The sequence below is a fragment of the Esox lucius genome, chromosome 19 (assembly GCF_011004845.1).
Source record: "Esox lucius isolate fEsoLuc1 chromosome 19, fEsoLuc1.pri, whole genome shotgun sequence".
Taxonomy (NCBI): domain Eukaryota; kingdom Metazoa; phylum Chordata; class Actinopteri; order Esociformes; family Esocidae; genus Esox; species Esox lucius.
The window spans coordinates 24,008,375-24,028,396 of NC_047587.1; positions in this window are offsets into that span (position 1 = coordinate 24,008,375).

Sequence of the window (20,022 nt, forward strand, 5' to 3'; positions counted from 1 at the left end):
CAGGGTAGCTCGCGATGTAGCCTATACATATCCAATGACAAAGAGGTCTAGCTGGCCAGTTCGGTGTATCCAGCTAAATTATCTCATTACAACTACAACTAGCGTAGATAGTCTATTAGCAGAAATGCCACACCAAGATCTACCTTTGGTTCCTGACTTTAACTATATCTATCTCTATGGCATGCATATTTATTTTGTCAACCATGACTCTCTTTTAGATAGATATGCAGTTTTTTGGCAGATTATCCAACCTAGCTACTTGTCTTTCCTGTGTCTCCTGCCGTCACTGGTCAAGACAACCCCCAAAAAGGGAAGGGTTTTGCAGGTGGTAGCCAAAGAGAATTGCTCTCTCCTTATCCTTTCTGGCTGATTCTTCTTTTGTTTAGTGTTTTGCTAGTGTCCTAGTCACTACTGGTAGCATGAGGCAGTACCTGCCGCCATTAAGGTTGCACAGGTAGTCCAGCTCCTCCAGGATGGCAAGAAGGTTTGCTGTGTCTCCCAGTACAGTCTCAAGAGCATCGAGGAGATACCAGGACAAGCCGTTACATAAGGAGAGCTGGACAGGGCCATAGAAGGGCATCAACCCAACAGCAGGATTGGTATCTGCTCCTTTGTGGATTAGGAACAGGAGGAGCACTGCCTGAGACTTACAAAATGACCTCCAGCGGGCTACTGGTGTGCATGTTTCAATACTAAACTGTCAAAAATAGACTCCATGAGGGTGACATGAGGGCCAGACGTCCTCTAGTGGGACCTGTGCTCACAGCCCTGCACCATGTAACTCAAATGGCATTTGCCAGAGAACACCAGAATCGGCAGGTCTGCCATTGGCGACCGTTCTTTACATAGATGAGAGCAGGTTCACACTGAGCACATGTGACAGTTGTGAAAGAGTCTGGAGATGCTGTGCTGAATGTTATGCTGCCTGTAACGTCATCCAGCATGACCAGTTTGGCGGTGGGTCAGTGACGGTCTGGGGAGGCAAATCCTTGGTGGATTGCACAGACCTCCACGTGCTAGCCAAAGGTAACCTGACTGCTGTTAGGTACCGGGATGAAATCCTCAGACCCATCACCAGACTTTATGCTGGTGCAGTGGGTCCTAGGTTCCTCCTGGTGCAGGACTAATGTGGTCAGAGTGTGTAGGCAGTTTCTGGAAGACGAAGGCATTAATGCCATTGACAGGCCCTTACTTTCCTCAGACCTGAATCCAATTGAGAACCTCTGGGACGTTATGTATCGGTGAATCCGACGCCGCCAGAGACTGTGCTGGAGCTCACTGATGCCCTGATCCAGGTCTGAGAGGATGCCATCTGCCGTCTCATCAGGAGCATGCCCAGAACTTGTCGGGGGTGCGTACAGGCACGTGGGGGCCATACACACTACTTAGTCACATTATGAGTTGCCATGATGAAACTCATGCGTGTTGGAACAGCCTGTCATTTCAATTGTTTGCTTTGATTTTCGGTGTGAGTTTGAATCCAGGCCTCAATCGGTTGATGATTTTGGTCTCCATTCACCTTACGTTATTTTATTCTCAATGAATTACACAAAGTAGAGTAAAGATTATGTTCCCTTAATTATTTTGAGCAGTGTATACAGTATGTGGTCTTTAAGATTTTGTATTTAAATCTGAATTAATTTAACAATTTGCTGTATTAGTGTCTGAAATTCTTATGATGTGACGTGAAAGTTATTGTATATAAAATGAAAATGGGGTATACTTTTCTTAAAAAACTCACTTCATCATAATACTTTATCATTACTATCTTGAGATCCAGCATTTCCTTGTGAAAATGTATTACATTTTTTATGATTAGTCCTAATTATCAAGCAATGTCAGACATCTGTTTTAAATGTTTCAATATATTTTTGATTAGTTACAACAAACCCTTTTATAAATCTATCTGTTTATATAGATAGATATCTATTTTACATGTGTTCCATTGAGATTTTTATAATTTATCACAAACAAAGCCTTTTTTTTGTCACAATTCTGATTGTCACACCAAATGATATAGTGTCACACCATAGAGTGAACCACGCCACTACAATGTGTCAATGCAAAAATGTGTATTATATGATTTTAACATTCAAACAAAAACCGGAACAATCACAGAAAGGTGTGAAACATTGTGCCACTAAACATTGTATTGCACTTGGTTATTGGACACGTGACTAGTAAATAACCATATTTGTAGTGGGGAACACACTAATAAAGAATAGTATCACAAGTAATCGTTTTCAGATACAGTGGGGAGAACAAGTATTTGATTCACTGCCGATTTTGCAGGTTTTCCTACTTACAAAGCATGTAGAGGTCTGTAATGTTTATCGTAGGTACACTTCAACTGTGAGGGATGGAATCTAAAACAACAATCCAGAAAATCTAATTTTATTGGCACAAATCACAAATAATTTATTGGCATTTTATTGCATAACATAAGTATTTGATACATCAGAAAAGCAGAACTTAATATTTGGTACAGAAACCTTTGTTTGCAATTACAGAGATCATACGTTTCCTGTAGTTCTTGCAGGGATTTTGGCCCACTCCTCCATACAGAACTTCTGTCTTTTTTATGTAAAAAGCTTCACACAAAAAGACACTGGGAAAGGATACTGAAGTGGGAGTGTCAAAAAGATTTACAAATCAAGATTACAAATCAAGTATTGATTTATTGAAAAAAGAAAAACTCATATTGTAACCTTTCCATGTCCTCCTGAGGTGTTTTCAGTACTTCCTGGTTGAACAAGGACCCGTCCTCCCCAAGGGTCTTCAAACAATTGTCCGTTTAAATTTCACAGCATAGTCACAGAATATTATAAACATTTCTGGGAAGAAATCTTTTTTATCAGGGCTGACTCAAAATATTTTGCCTGGACTTTAAAAATATCAGACTCACAAATAGATTTTTATGTTGTAATATTGTGCTTTATTGAGGAGAGTTGCATTTATCTTCCTTAGTTTTATTCAAGTTTAAACTATGTGAAACGTACTTGGGACAGTCACATTATATGAGCTTTTTCATGTTTGGTTGAACATTTTTGAGAAAGTAAGTGATGAATAGCATGAATGTTCAGCATGTTCACATAAAGCAGCATGTTCTGAACAATGTAAAAACGTTTTCTTAAATGCAATTTTCTTTTCAAAAAGGAAGGTTTGGAGTGAGGAACAGAAGGGTTAATTTTTTTGTAATTTATTTACTATATACAGCTCTGGGAAAAATTAAGAGACCACTGCACCTATTTCTTTCCTTTCCAAAAAAGTCGAAAAGGAAGGTTTTGAATGAGGAACAACATTTTAACCCTTCTGTTCCTCACTCAAAACCTTCTTTTTGAGTGAGGAAAAAGGAAAGGAAAAGGTGCAGTGGTCAAAAAAAATTCTGGAGCTGTATACTACAGTTTATAGAAAATTAACATCTAAATACATGTTCTTTTCCTAAATGCAATTTAGCAATTTTCTTTTCAAAAAGGACGCTTTTGAGTGAGGAACAGAAGGGTTAGAATTAAGAGACCACTGCAAATTGAACGCTGAAGGTTCCTCACTCAAAACCTTCCTTTTCAACTTTTTTGGAAAGGAAAGAAAAAGAACTTAAGTAAAATAAGCAGAGCAAATTCAAAGAGTGATAATAGAAAGTTTGTGCGAATTAGTTTCTCTTTCCCTCATAAAATAATTTATATTTACACTTTCGGTTTACATTTGAAGAATTGGCCTACACAATATGCTGAATCTCCTATTGAAAAACAGTAACCCATGTGATAAGTAGCCTATATCCTTTGTATTATGTTTCAGTAATAGCCTAATCATTCATCTGGGAGTATCGCGCATTCATCCATTGACGTCATGCATTCAGTGAGGGGTGATTAGTGCCTCGGTACCATTTGGATACCAATGATAAGTGGCGTGGGTTGTTGGCGGATTAAGTTGGAAAACAGGGTAAAAAAAACAGGTAAATAGTCTCTATAGACTTCTGTTCGTCAGTTTGAATTCTGACAATGGAACAATGTAATATACGCCTATTTAGAAAAAGTAATGGAAGGAGGAGTGTGTAACTTTCAAAATGGCAGTTTTATTTTAATTACAAACTCCAATTGGTAGGCATTTGGCGGTTCTAGTGTTAAAGTGGGCCAGAACTAGTCTTTTGAAGCACCTCATGGTCGTGGGGGTGAGTGAGACATGTTGGAAGAAATTCAGGCTAGATGCAGTCGACTGCTTTGGCATTGGCACAGTGGTTGCGGTCTTCAAGCTTAGGCTAGTGACAGGTTTAAAATGTCAGTAAAGACCTTAGCCAGCTGCACAGCACTTGATCTCTGAGCACACACCCAGAGACACCTGCAGGACCAGCAGCCTTGCCTACATTCACTCTGCTCAGTGCAGACCACACATCTGTGCTGGACAGTCTGAGAAGGGGTCGTCTGGGGGGAGTTCAGCTTTAATGGCTTTCTCTTTGTTGTCCCTGTCGTAGCGGCTGTAGAACATGTTTAACTCGTCGCTGGCTATGGGGGTAGATTTCTTTGGGTGGTAGTCTGTGATGGCTTGGATGCCCTGCCACATGTGTCAGGGTTCGGAGTTATTGAATTGCTCCTCAATCCGCAGTTTGTGGTCATTATTTGCCATCTTGATTCCCCTTTCAGGTTGGCCCTGGATGAGCTGTAGGCCTCCGCTTCGCTGGACCTGAAAGCATTGTCGCGTGCCTTTAACAGTTGTTCTCTCTGTTCATCCACGGCTTCTGGTTGGCGAAGGTCTTTATTGGTTTATGGTTGGTGTCATTGTTAATGCAGATGTTGATATAATCTAGAACAGATGAAGCAAATGTTTCAATGTCCGTATGGGAGTCAAGGGTGTCTTGAGTGGCTAACAAACTCCAGTCTATGTGTTGGACCTGGTGCTGTAGAAGTAAGTCTGACCCCTCTGGCCACACTTTGACTGTCCTTACTGGTGGTTTCGCACGGGGGGTAAATACAGTAAACAGTAAAAGGTGATCAGACAGTCCAGGTGGGGGAGGGACATGGCTTTGTAAGCCTCCAGAATGTTTGTATACACATGGTCTTGAGTATTGTCAGTTCTATGCAAGGTCTAGGTCATGCCATATGTTTTCCACTTAGTGGTCTTAACTGTGCTCCAAGGGATAGACAAAGCATTTGAAATATGTTTATATCCATCCCGACTTGTGCCTTTCCAGAACATCATCTTGTAGATCTTTTGAGAGTACCTTTCTGCTCAATAAAGCCGGAAAAAGTCTGATTTATGTGTTTCGTTTTTATTTTCGGGTGTGCACTAAATAACTGCACCATAGTCTGTTTGAACATGGTGGTCTCGGACACTTGTTTCAAGTGAAGGCAATATGACTCAAAAATAGGATGTGACCCAAAATGACGTGTATTGTTGGTTAAATGTTCTGTTTATTATAGGATTAGTAGGGCAATTGTTCACATTGTGCCAGCTAGCAACAATATGTAAAGTCATGCATCACTGGCTAACTAGCATAATGAGTGGCAGAGGACAGAAACGGAGCAGCAGTGAAGTGACAGCACATCTCTGAAATCCCTGAAAAACTCTTAACTGTGGATCTGAAAAAAAGGTTCAACAGTACATTAAAGTGTCGTTCTGGGGATGAAACAGACGTTTGTGTGGTATGACAACCTTGATAAAATGATTGGTACAATGCAATCTACAATCAAACATTGCTGAGATTCCATGATATACATAAATCAGGGGCTTGGCCCATAGACTTACGATCTATGCCAGTTATTTTTGTGCCAAATATCTCCCCGATAAGTGAACGGCATATGGCTTTTGTTTACTAAATTTGGTCTCCTATAATTTGGACAGTGTAAAACCCTATCGAACTAAATAGGAATGGTAATCAAAGTATCAACTTGCTTTTATCAGGAGTAAGCAAATTAACTAATAGACTAATGTGGTCATCAGAGACCTTAACTGTGTGCTGGACCAGCACTTGGATTGATCCTCCAGCTGCTGTGCTCCTACCTCTACCTCTTTTGAATTCCTGAATACTTACAGTACTTGGAGAAATGCTAATCAATGGGAAACGGCCCTAAAATGTAGGCTAGTTAGAATATGTGAAAAGATCACCACAAATGTTGCATGAAACAACAAGGTAAAGTCAGTGCTAACAGTTTATGATCTCTGAGGAAATACTTCAGTACTGGCTTACATATGATGTGAGTGCTTATTTGAACATACCTGGAGTGTCAGACTGGCAGGTTCATCTTATTTAACGGTTTCATTGGTTTTTTGAACCAAAGTCTGCGGTGTGCCAGCAGCAGTTTTTGGGTTGAAATGCAGCATGGCGATACTTAGCCATTTTGCCCCAACCCCCCCCCCCCCAACACACACACACACCCAAACATACATAAACGCCTTTCTTACCAACACATAGTCTACAAAGGGTTAATTCAATCACGTCAAGGCTCTTTCCTCTTTCATTTTCTTCTTCCATCATACTATAGGCTCAGCCGAGCATCTCATTCATGGCACCTTTGGCTCTACAATAGAAGTTAATTTGATACAATCATTCACAGGTCAGAGGATGCTTAAAGGCGAGGAGGTAGCCCTCAAAGGTGGTTGGGATGGTGGGGTGGGCACATATTAAATGCACACTGGCTTTATGGCCATAAACATATAATACATAGATATCAGTTTTTCTCCCGATTGTGTCAAGTATAAGGTCTCTCCACCATACCCAGTTAACACAGGTTAATATATTGATTTCAGTGACATGGCTTATAATGAACAGTAAATTGTTTTATCTCTTAAGTCATATTTGGTCCACCAGGAAAATATATGAGCTAATATGGCTAGTGCTAAATGGAGCGTATAATAGATCTCTGGCTAAAGCTTTTACGACAGAGTTATGATTAATGAAAATAAGAATGCTTATGAAATTGAACTTCTTCTTATTCTTTTTGGTCCATTCAACTTCTTTATCCATGGTCTCCCTGACTTTTCATGTGCGATGTAATTTGTTTAAAATTGTAAGAATCTTTTTTATAGGGTCATTTTTACTTATTGGGCTTGATCTGGACATGTTGTTGATGGGAAAAGCCCTCTTTAATGCTGGTTCTCAAGTTATTATACAACCCAAGTAATGAGAAGAATAACAGGACAGAAACGGAGGGATGCAAATCAATCCAAATGTAAATTATTTGTGTCATTAACTCAGCAAGCAAAGCACACACAAAGAAGGTTCACCTTAGATCTCCCCTTTCATAGTAAAAATGTAATTTGCCCAACAAATAACCACAATTTATTATTTCACAACTGCTAACACATATTTCCTGAATGTTTATTATGTTTTCCCAAAACTATAAACATTATTCTTGAAACTTGCAACATATTGACGATACACCAGACTTCTCACACAAAACTAAACATTGTATTGAAAACCATATTATCTGACATGTAAATGAAATGTTGCCTTCACGTCACAAAAAAGCATCAAATACAGTGACACTTTTGTGTATTCTGCCTTAGCATCCTATACTACCTCTCAGGCTATATTTTTGATGGTCTATACTGTATACCTTAAAATGACATAGTGTTGCTCAATTCCTCAATGCTGAGCTGATCTGTGTTCCTTTTAATTAATGTTAGCATCCGGTTTGGTTGTTTACTGATCATACTTGTTAGTGTTTAGAACTCGACTGTTGAGTTGCAATGATTTGAGATCAGTTATTGCATGGCAGTGTTCTCTACATGTCAACATGTCAACATGATGACAATTATGCTTTATAAAGAGAGTTGTGTATAGAGTAAAAAAAAATATGCAAATGGAACAGATGTGTGTGAAAACAGGAGAATAATGCTTATAGGTTCAGGTAAAAGGTCATCCTTCTGGAGTTTAGCTAAATGGTTTTAGCTAAACTCCATGAGTATATTGTTCATAGGGCCAGTGTTAGTGTATTAGCGATTGTGAAAAACTGTAATTCAACAAAGCTATCCTAACAAAACAGGCATTAAATGAAACCCTGAATTTACAATCCCCATATTGGTCTTAACAAGAAAGAAGCATTTTGGGAAACATTCTAAAGCATGATAACTAAATGTACCTTTCACCTCTGGAAATTAAGTCCTGGGGGCACATTTTTCAGTCATGCATATGCACAAATCTGTGTTAACCGACCATGCATTTATTTTTTCATCCAAAGTATGAGATTAATCAAAATGAAAGTATTTACACGCAGCCAGGACCATGAAGTGTCAAGTTGTGGAATAAGGAATTTGTATAACGTCTAGCAAAGTACACAAACCCCTGACCAATCATAATCATATTACTGAATTACAAATGGTAATTGATATGTCATTCTGTTTGACATTTTATTTTACAACACTTAACATCTAAATCAACTATTCTAAGCAAATAATTTTGATTATACATTGTTCAGTAAACAATAATTCTTTTTTTTTCGGGTATGTCACAACATTGCTTATAGTCTGGCTCTGGGGTGTTAAAGTGAATGGTGAGGCACTGAACTTAGAAACCATCCCTGCTGTCTTTGCCAGGCAGGCTCCCCTCTCCAGTGGGATATCTTTTCTCCAATGTAGGACCGGAATCACTGGCTTACTCATGCTCCCTCTTCCACTACTTCACATTCATGCGATGGGAGTGAACTCGGTGGGCTATATGCAGTCCTCTCACGGTTGGTTTGTGTCCCTTTGGTGTGTGTGCCTGGCAAAGTGGGTGGAGTTATTTCCTGCCTGTTTTATCCCTGTCCTTCGCTCTCTCAGTCCCTAGTTTTACACTGCTGCAGTACTGTGCTGGGGGACTATCCTGTGTCATTCCCAATTGTTTATGTTGCATTATTTTATGTGATGGGGACAAGGGTCAGTCAAAATTAGCCTATACACAGAAGTTTGTTTTGGACCCAAGGAATGCCCTCTCAAATGTTTCTGATGTTCTTTTGAACCGTAGGAGGACATGAGCCCTTGGACCATGCCTTTAGGACTACCTGGTCTGAACACTGGCCTCTTACTCCTCCTCCATGCTGGACCTCAGTGAGTAGAACACTGGTATTTTACTCCTCCTCCATACTGGACCTCAGTCAGTAGAACACTGGCCTCTTACTCCTCTTCCATGCTGTACCTCAGTGAGTAGAACACTGGCCTCTTACTCCTCCTTCATTCTGGGCCTCAGTGAGTAGAACACTGGCCTACTATTCCTCCTCCATGCTGGGCCTCAGTGAGTAGAACACTGGCCTCCTACTCCTCCTCCATGCTGGGCCTCAGTGAGTAGAACACTGGCCTCCTACTCCTCCTCCATGCTGGGCCTCAGTGAGAAGAACACTAGTAGGATTGAGCATGTGTGGGATGGGCTGGATCTACAAGTCTGATCTATGGCAGTTCCACCAAGCAACTTACAGGACTTGAAAGGTCTGATGCTAATGTCTTGGTGCCTGATACCACAGGAAACCTTCAGGGGTCTTGTAGAGTCCATGCCTCAGTGGGTTGGCGCTGTTTTGGCGGCATGGGGAGAACCAACAGTATATTAGGCAGGCGGTCATAATGTTTTGGCTCATCAGTGTATATGGCCTCCATTATCATGTGTGTATGCTTTTGTTTCCGAAAGCTTGTGTGCGGATATCCTCTTTCTTCTATTACTATGTTCATTTTTGGTTGTCTCCTGTACCTCAGCAACTGATAGCTGTGCAACAGCTCATCCTAACTTAAATAAAAACAAGACATGTATTCTGAAAACTGACACAGATATTCACAGATAATCCTAATGTAAAGTATGAAAACAAGAATGTGACTTTGTAATTATGCATTATTCCAATTGTTTAATCTGATTCTGTAACTTCCATGTTACCATGTATTTACTCATTAATTATAACTTATAATTACTATGATGTAACTAGAGTTAGTTATTTTTGTGTTAGTTACATAGTTCTTATTTCAACTTACTATAATATTACCGTGTTAATGTTAAATCTTAGCATTTTAGTGTATCACTAAAAGAGAAATACTTATTTTCTCTTACTTCTTTCTATTCAATAGCAAAACCATAAAAAAATCAATGCTATTGTTAAGCCGACATTGGGTTAGGTAACGTATCAATAGAACTGTACCTATGTCCATTGTGATGATCAGTAGATGAAGAGTAATTGTGCCCTGACCTAGCACTTTAGCCACCATATCACCTCAGCTTCCCTCTGCACATTCCACTACACAGAGGAGACGTTTTTTACAAACTGTTTGCTGTGGAAAGGTGATAAATTACAGTTCTTAACAACCATTGATTACTTTGTGCTTCGTTCAGAGTGACTGAACAGTTGTCACACAAAGTGGAGAATTCTCCACTTTGTGTGACAACTGTTCAGTCACTCTGAATGTACCTTAATGGCACATTAGAGAGAGGAAAGCATACAGCTTCCCTAGCATTGATTAAACCTGCTTGTTACTTAATAAAGACAAACTGACGCATACTGGTCTTTGGTGACCAAAGACCATATCGCGACATGAGACCAATGTCTTGGAAAATTGGAGTGCTAAAAACAGATTTTAAAGGAGTGAAATACAACTTTATAGGTCCAAATAGTGACAGCATAAGGTTCTTATAAATGCATGGTTGCATTTGGGCTTTTGTTCAGGATTTTTCCAAGGTAATGTTATGGCAGTAGGTGGAATTATATGTTTGTTGCATGTTCCTACTGTTTGCTTATGAATGCAAGTTATTGACATTGGTGACACTTCCATGAACAGGTCCAGTATCTAATTCTTGCCAAAAAAAACATGTCTGACTTGGTCCAATACCACAAAAATACTTAAACTTTTAACAGACGCAAATATATTTACTTTCAGTCTATACTGGAAGGAATACGTGCCTCAGTATGAACAGGAATTTCATGTTGACAAGTTTCTATAGTTACTTTTTAGTGTACAGTTTTTGCTGTTGTTACTGTTTATGCAATTGCAACATGTCAGTCCCACATCATATCAAAGACATAACGTGAGTTACTTTTCTCCACCACAAGATACATCTTATTTTAAAGCCAGAAATCATCAAGGCTGGAGAAGCAGAGTAGATATTTGAATGTATTTCCAGCTGGGGCTGTTGATAGGTATAAGGAGGCACATCTGAAACAAATAATTTTGACAGTTTTGTCAGCTTGTGACCTATTGGTGATACTATTGACCTCGTCATCTACAAAGTGTCAACAAGAACTCAACAAAATGTCAACCCAAGACAGAGCAAAAAAATAAAAAAGTTACCCTCATTAGAATAAAGATAATATAATCTCAGAAATAATAGTGGCAACTTAAGAAGTCTATAAGATTATGTCTCAGAGATTTCTATTGTCTCTAAAACGCAAGTCAAAATGTTATACAGAGTTTTCTCCTGGCAGGTCAGTATCCGTCTGGGGTCGGGGCTTTTGCCCTGGCCTAGAGCTCCAGGCCACCATTAGGCCACCATCAGGCCACAGTTAGTTCAGAGTGGGGCTGGCACTGCTGTCACCCACAGATAATGTGAAACCACAGTGTGTCAAGCGGTTAGACTCAAGGTTAAACTGATTAGCTATGCACTTATTCCCCCTATTCCAAACTACCCCTCTCCATTATAATACACAAGCTCTCTTCCATTATCTCTTCTCTTTCTCTCTGGCTTTCACTAAACCTCATGGTCAGTCTTGCAGTTTTCTCACTTTTGCCCACACTTCTCTCTGGGAAATGTAAATCTTTTCCTGACAATTTCCTGACTGACTGGAAAAGAAGCAAGGTCTCTAGAGAGGGGTCCTATGCCAAGAAATGTGTGGGAATTGCTTGGATGGGAAGGGGAAGTTGTTTTCTGGAATTACCAGTGGGAAAATGCAGTGATTGTTAATTTATCATGAAACTGTAGGTAAAAATAATAATTAATTGGGGTTCAGCCATAAAATATTCAACTACAAAAAAACTGAGCACATTCCAGTTGGTTCATCAGTATTTCTTTTGTCAACAAGAAAAATACAATATGGCGATAATAGTGCTGAACATCTCTTACAAAAATAAGGATAACAAATAAATCATCAAACTTTAAAGAGCATTTTGTTGCACTTAGGAACCTACCTTTAACAACAGCTGTAATAACAAAGCTGTGGTTTTGGGTTCATTAAATGACCAATCACATGGTTTCCTGACTAGAGTGATTTTAAGTTGGACTTTGTTTTTGGACTGGACTTCGAGGGGACTCTAGATTTTCATGGAGCTCTAGAGATATGTAAATGTTATTTTCTGAGTAATGTTTTTTTTAATCTGTAATGATTATATCTGATTCTTTCTACCAGTGTGGACATCTGAAGCTTTGTTTATACTACTTGATTTGTTTTGGATTCAGCATTTCAGAATTCTGCTTTTATTCACAGTAAATATAGAACGTTGTAGTTAATACAATTTGAAGGTTAAATAATTTTGCCAAACAATCTAAATTTGAATTTGAAATGGAAGACACAGCACTTACTGTACATTAATAGCATTGCACAGAACATGTTGTAAAGTACTTGCCATGTCATAAACCCATTTACCTTTTTTTAATATAAAGCCCCAGTTTCCTTTATTTTGAGTAATAATAACTTTCCTCATTTTGTTTTACCGCTTACAATTGTGAGCACTTAATGTATCTAATCCGCCTACGCAAAGTTATACAGAAATTCACTTATGGACTGGCCAAATTTTTTTCTTTTTACTACATCACGCTTGTGATAATAAAAGCTGATTTTAGACTTGCTTTTCAGGTCCATATATTAAAAAAAAGATATAGTAATCTCAATTTGCCTACCTACTAACACCGAATCACAGAAAATAGGCATACATTTTGTGATTCTACCTTAATCAAAAAGCATGCATATCGATTAAATCCTAAAAAGAGTTAATCTGGGCACAAATTTCACATGTATTTTAGTATTGGTTTTCATATTATTTGCCAATGGATTGGGATTTTTGTCAAATCCTTGGCAAGAAAGCAGTCCTGGCACACTTTTTAGGGTGAGTGCATATAAAAAAAGTTTTGTTTTGTAAAACTACTTGTCTACAACAACAACATTAAATAACATTACATAAGTATAAACAAGAAAATTATTAAATATAAACTTGAAATATTGTTATTTATTTTGTATACATAAAATATGAAGAAATGTTTATATTGAATACTTTTTATATAATCTTTTATATTTATATTGGATTTTGCAATATATCAACACTTGTTAACATCAATCAGCCCATTTTTGTGATATCCAATTTAAGATTAAGGCCTGCTTCAATGTAACAACTCCCAACAGACTTAAGACATTCAGTTTCAAGATATGTACTCTAAAGCACGTGTTTTGTTTTTTATCACAATGCATACTCAACCAGAAAGCTTAGAATCCTTACGTGCTGGAAGGAATGCACTCTCCAGCCTTCTACCTCACAGGCGCTTGATTACGACTTTTTAACGACTTTTCACCTAGTCGTTAAAGCACAACTAGGCAAGGCATCCATATTTGATTACTAGCCCACCAAATCAGTATAATCCTAGCCCATTGCTCTGCTCCAACTAATAACGTGTATTTGTTCTGACAATACATTGAACACTTGTATGCCCTGTTTTACATAAAATAAAAGTTATTGGCACAATATAATGTTCACTATTTCATTCCTTTTGGTCAAAACATGATGTGGCGCGAATGCTCCCTCTCTTTATTAGGGTTGTGGCAATGCCCCAAGGAGAACCACAGGGCCTGGGGCTGCAGCCCTTGACTGCAGCCCTGTTGCTATCCCTAAACATTGCTTGGCTGCCACACCTTGACGAGGCACACCTGGCCCTGATCACACCCTGTCAGGGTGAGGCTAATGGGGCCCCTAGGAAAGCAGCTCTGGGCAATAGATAGTGGAAAAAGTAAAAAGGGTGGAATCCTGTTTCCTGCCCCTGGGTTTTTAGTGTTTCAGTTTTGTTTACAGTTCTTCCACTTTTTAAAAATAAATGCCCTCCTGGGCTCAGAAAATTGACACTCCATTACACCAGTGGAGAATGTGGGCATGGCCCTGGGCAAGTGAGGCACAGGACAGCATTGTTTTTTTTTCTCTGTGGAGGGCTCAAAGCTCCTGTTGGCGACTGATGCCTTGATGCCCTTAGCTAGAACAAAGCATTGGGGAGGTAGGAGAACCTTGGCATATGAGTCAGATTCCACACCTGAACGCAGCCCAAATAATGAAGGCCGCAGCACCCAACAAGGCATCCGGAGACGCCCAAAGAGCCCTGCTACAGCCAGCTCTCCCAGTGGGGTGTGGCTTGAAATTTGAGGGGGGATATGTGGTGTGAATGCTCCTCTCTCCTGTATCAGCATCAGGCCAATGCTCCTGGCTGAATCACCTGGGCCCTGAACACAGCTTGAGGCACAACGCCCCCAATCAAGAATCCTCAGGGGGAGGCTAAAGGGGAACCTAGGAAAGCAGAGACCGGTAAAAGTAGGAAGAGTGGCATGATGTCCCCTACCCCTGAATTTTTGTGTTTCTGTTTTGTTTACAGTTCTTCATCTTCAGACAGAAAAGGAAACATATTATTTCAACCATTTGTTTGAGACATGCACAACAATATTTTACAGTTGTTGGCATTAGATTCTGCTCCTCTCGGGTAACTGCCATCACATGATCATGTATACAATACTGATATTGATGATACCAAAATCATAATATAGTTAATAGCAATCCCCATAGGCAATGAGCAAGGTAAGCTGTACAGATCCACCCATGAAACGAAGACAGAACCAAACAGCCGGAGTCAGGGGTGATGGGTGGGTTTACCCCCACATGCAAGTGAGACTGAAAGACCAGCGCACATAAGAACTGAGTGAGTAACCTGATGATTAAATAGTCTGAATGAAATCGGATAGTGATAGGAGCGATCCCATGTGTCAGCTGATATGTCACTGACCAATGTTTCTTGTCTGATCTGGCTATGTCAATTTATTGTTTTTATATGCCTTCCAGGGTCCAGAACACTGGCACTGTGTCCATTCCTGTGTCTCTCCCCATTATGATACCCAAAACAAACATCAAATAAGAGGTGTGCATAATTAGTATAAGCCAGCTGGTTATTCTAGCAAACTAACGTTTACACAGTTGCAAGAACAATTAGTTGCAATTACATTTTCAGGCATATTTTTGGATTAAGCTGATGTGCCGGCTTTTGCATTTCTATGTCCAATTTAGTTCTACTTAGGGTATTCAAACAGAAAATAAAAACATACTGTGTTGATTGTTTTCACCTGTGTCCTGTTTGCGCCTTATCACCTCACTATTTAGATTCCCCAGTATTTGTGGTGTCATGTCCCTTTTTGTTCTTCACGAATTGTTAAAAGTAAGTATATGCTTTGAAGAACATATGTTGAATACTGCCTGTGCTGTGTTCTGCAACCATATACACACCGTGATAACCACATTTCTTAATAGGCTACTTTATATCATATACATTAACCACAGCTTTTAATTCATGATAATTCATATAAAAAAAGTTGTTAGAGACACAACTACTTTTTGTAGTATATACTTTTGTAGAAGTTGTCTACATTTTAAAAACAAACAGGAACCAATCCACCAATAAAAGGTAATCCACAAATGCTAAATTTACTGTTTAAAGGTGTGAGGGATAATCACATAATTTTTCATGTATTCAAATCCTTAAAAGAACTAGTAAAAGGATCATGTTTCATATCATCAGATACTGTTTTTTGTAGATGTTACATTTATTTGTTAATTGTGTTTTCTATTTACAAATTGTAATATATTTTGGACTTAATAGCAATCATTTAGTATACATTTTACCTCAATACTACTCACACCTGACCAACTGAAGCTAAGTACCATTACACCTGGTCATTTTGTTTGTAATTTTAACAGGAAGAAGAACTATTGTCTTCTGGTAAAGATAGCAAAGTTAGAGGCTCGGCTTCAGACGCAATTAGGCAAGCGTTGACTTGGAAATTCAAGCGTTTACTTGAAATTCAACACTACTGTTGTTTGCTCCTTGGGGTCTTAAGGCCGGGTGTTTTATAAAAGCACTTTGTGAGAACTGCTGATGTAAAAAGGGCTTTCTTAATACATTTGATTGATTGATGGAGATACCAGCATCTGTGCCAATAGCCAGGACTAATAGTAGCACTGCTAGCTTCCCGGCACAGTCCCTGCAGCCAGACAACTTTGTCAGAGTAACCGGGAAGAAACGCTGCTGACCTGCTAAACTTGCCAGCAGAGTCTTTCAACCGGTTTTCCTCACTGGATTAAGGAATGTGCAGCAGACAGTTTCTACCAAAAGCATTGGAACAGAAACCGTAGTCATTGACGACTCCATTACCCGCAATATTAGACAAACAAATCAGCCGCCAATCACATATTCTTTACCGGGGGGCAGGACCACCGATGTAGCAGCAAATCTGGGGTTGGTGCTTGCGAGTCTAAAACTAGGAAGTATAGACAATACAGAGGTATTGTAATTGATGTTGGCACAAACTACATTTATGAAAATAAAATCATAGATAACAAATCAGAACATGGTTTCAGCATGTACATTTTGTAGAACAATGTCGGCATTGAGCAATTTGTCTCTGGCCCATTCCCAGTTAGGGGTAGCAGACTCACATAACTCAATTGCTGGCTGAAAATGGAGTTCTGCCAGTCATAGGAGTTTTTTAAATAACTGGCTCTCATTATGGGATCCATCCTAGCTGGATTGGTGCTTTTCTTATATCAAGGAACATAGACCAATGCCTCACTTCTGTAGACTCGCCCTGAGAGGTTGCAGGTCAGGGAGCCGGCTGTAAGCCAGCCTACTAGCATAGTAGGTTCTGTCGATAACATAGTCAGAATAGTTAGCACAGTTTTCTCCATGGAATCTGTAACTCGATGTAGGTCACACAAAGTGAAACAAGGAGGAGTTCACCATAGCAATCTTACTAGAATAATGCTTTCCTCCATTTTGGAAAAGTGTGTAATACACAATTAAAACACATAATCATCACAAGATACACCAAGTGAAATAACTTTGGGGATATCATTTTGTCCAGTTAAGAAGCAATTGTGAATCAATATCACCTGGTTTGGTGCAAATTAAAGTGACAGCAGGTGTGCATGAGAGGCAACAGCAAGACGACCCCCAAAAAGGGAATGGTTTTGCAGGTGGTCTCAACAGACAATTGCTCCCTCCTTATCCTTCCTGTATGATTCTTGTAACATGAGGTGCTACCTGCAACTCATTGAGGTTGCACAGCATTCCAGTTCCTCCAGGATTGCACATCTATACGTGCTTTTGCAAGAAGGTTTGCTGTGTCAAGAGCATGGTGGAGATACCAGGAGACGGGCCATTACATGAGGAGAGATGGACAGGGCCTTATAAGGGTATCAACCCAGCAGCAGGACTAGTATCTGCTCCTTTGTGCAAGGAGAAACAGTAGGAGAACTGCCAGAGCCCTACAAAATAACCTCCAACGGGGTACTGGTGTGCATGTTTCTGACCAAACTGTTAGAAACAGACTCCATAAGGGTGGCATGAGTGGCCGACATCCTCTAGTGGGACCGATGCTCACAGCCCAGCACTGTGCAGCTTGATTGGCATTCGCCAGAGAACACCAGAATTGGCAGGTCCGCCATTGGCATCAAAGATGAGAGCAGGTTCACACTGAGCACATGTGACAGATGCGAAAGAGTCTGGAGATGCCGTGGTAAACGTTACCTGCAACATCATCCAGCATGACCGGTTTGGTGGTGATTCAGTGATGGTCTACGGAGGCTTATCCTTGGAGGGTCGCAGAGACCTCCACATTCTTGCCATTCTCACTGCTTTTAGGTACTGGGATGAAATTCTAAGACCCGTCGTCAGAATTCACACTGGGCCCTGGGTTCCACTTGGTGCAGGAAAATTACTGGCCTCATGTGGCCCGAGTGTGTAGACAGTTCCTGGATGATGAAGGCACTGATTGGCCCTCACGTTCCCCAGACCTGAATCCAATTGAGAACCTCTGGGACATTATGTATCGGTGCATACGATGCCGCCAAGTAACGCCACCAGGTCTGGAAGAAAATCACCCAAGACACCAGCCGTCGTCTCATCAGCATCATGCCCACTATATGCCTGTGATATGATGTCATCCACAATAATACAATGTCAATATTGCCTACCATGGAAGCTTGTGTATCAGACATAATGAATTGGATGACACATTTTTATTATCATTCTAGGACCCAAGAAACAAAGAGTTTTTTGTCAGATCTCATTGTGTATCTCGACGGTTGTATGGTCACATCCCAATAAATGGTGAGACCTTGGCATTACCCTCGACCCTGATTCTCGCTTTTAAGTAACATATAAAATATATTTTCAGAGCGTATTTTTTCCATCTTCGGAACATTGCAAAAATAACTTTCCTGTTGTCTTGTTTGACCTTAGCAGGACATGAGCCCTTGGACCACGCCTCATATCCACCTAAGGTCAAACTACTACCTGGCCCATCTACCTGGCAAGATCTCACCCCGTGAGGAAGGTGAGGGATCAGCCCAGAACTACACGGCAGGACCTGGTCAATGACATGAAGAGAGCTGGTACGACAGTCTCAAAGAAAACCATTAGTACCACACTACGCCGTCATGGATTAAAATCCTGCAGCACACGCAAGGTCCCCCTGCTCAAGCCAGCCCATGTCCAGGCCCGTCTGAAGTTTGCCAATGACCATTTGGATGATCCAGAGGAGGAATGGGAGAAGATCATCTGGTCTGATGAGACAAAAATCTCAAGAAGGATGAGTACAACCCCAAGAACATCATCCCAACCGTGAAGCATGGAGGTGGAAACATCATTCTTTGGGGATGCTTTTCTGCGAAGGGGACAGGACGACTGCACAGTATTGAGGGGAGGGTGGATGGGGCCATGTATCGCAAGATTTTGGCTAACAACCTCCTTCCCTCAGTAAGAGCACTGAAGATGGGTCGTCGCTGGGTCTTCCAGCATTACAATGACCCGAAACACACAGCCAGGGCAACAAAGGAGTGGCTCTGTAAGAAGCATGTCAAGGTCCTGGAGTGGCTTGCCAGTCTCCAGACCTGAACCCAATAGAAAATCTTTGGGGGGAACTGAAAGTCTGTATTGCCCAGCGACAGCCTCGAAACCTGAAGGATCTGGAGAAGGTCTGTATGGAGGAGTGGGCCAAAATCCCTGCTGCAGTGTGTGCAAACCTGGTCAAGAACTACAGGAAACGTATGATCTCTGTAATTGCAAACAAAGGTTTCTGTACCAAATATTAAGTTCTGCTTTTCTGATGTATCAAATACTTATGTCATGCAATAAAATGCTAATTAATAACTTAAAAATCATACAATGGGATTTTCTGGATTTTTGTTTTAGATTCCGTCACTCACATTTGAAGAGTACCTATCATAAAAATTACAGACTTCTACATGCTTTGTAAATGTGAAAACCTGCAAAATCGGCAGTGTATCAAATACTTGTTCTCCCCACTGTATATGACATGATGTAGAAAGTCAGACCACTTGTCTATATAAGCTCATGTATAACCATGTTTCCAAAAAAGTTGGGACGCTACGTAAAATGTAAATAAAAACAGAATGCGATGATGTGCAAATAATTTAAACCCTATGTTCAATAGAAAATAGTACAAAGACAAAATATCAAATGTTGAAACTGAGTCACTTATTTTATGAAAAATATATGCCCATTCAAAAATATATGATTCATTCAAAACACTGATACCAAAAAGGTCAGAAGAAGTTTTCAGAGAAATAATTTGAAACGTTGTAAAATCTCAGCACTGACTATCCAGATAACTCTTTCACGAACACCCTGGCGAGAGAAATTCAGAACAGTACTGTAAGAAATACCTCTTACATTAGTGGATAAGGGAACACTACTGTATATGCTGTTTTGGTTAAAATCCTTTGAAATGTGGCACTGGCAAAACATGTAAGGAACAGTCGATTCACTGTATAATGCCCAATTTCCAAAAGCTTTATTTCGAAATGCAGCAAATGTACAGGTTA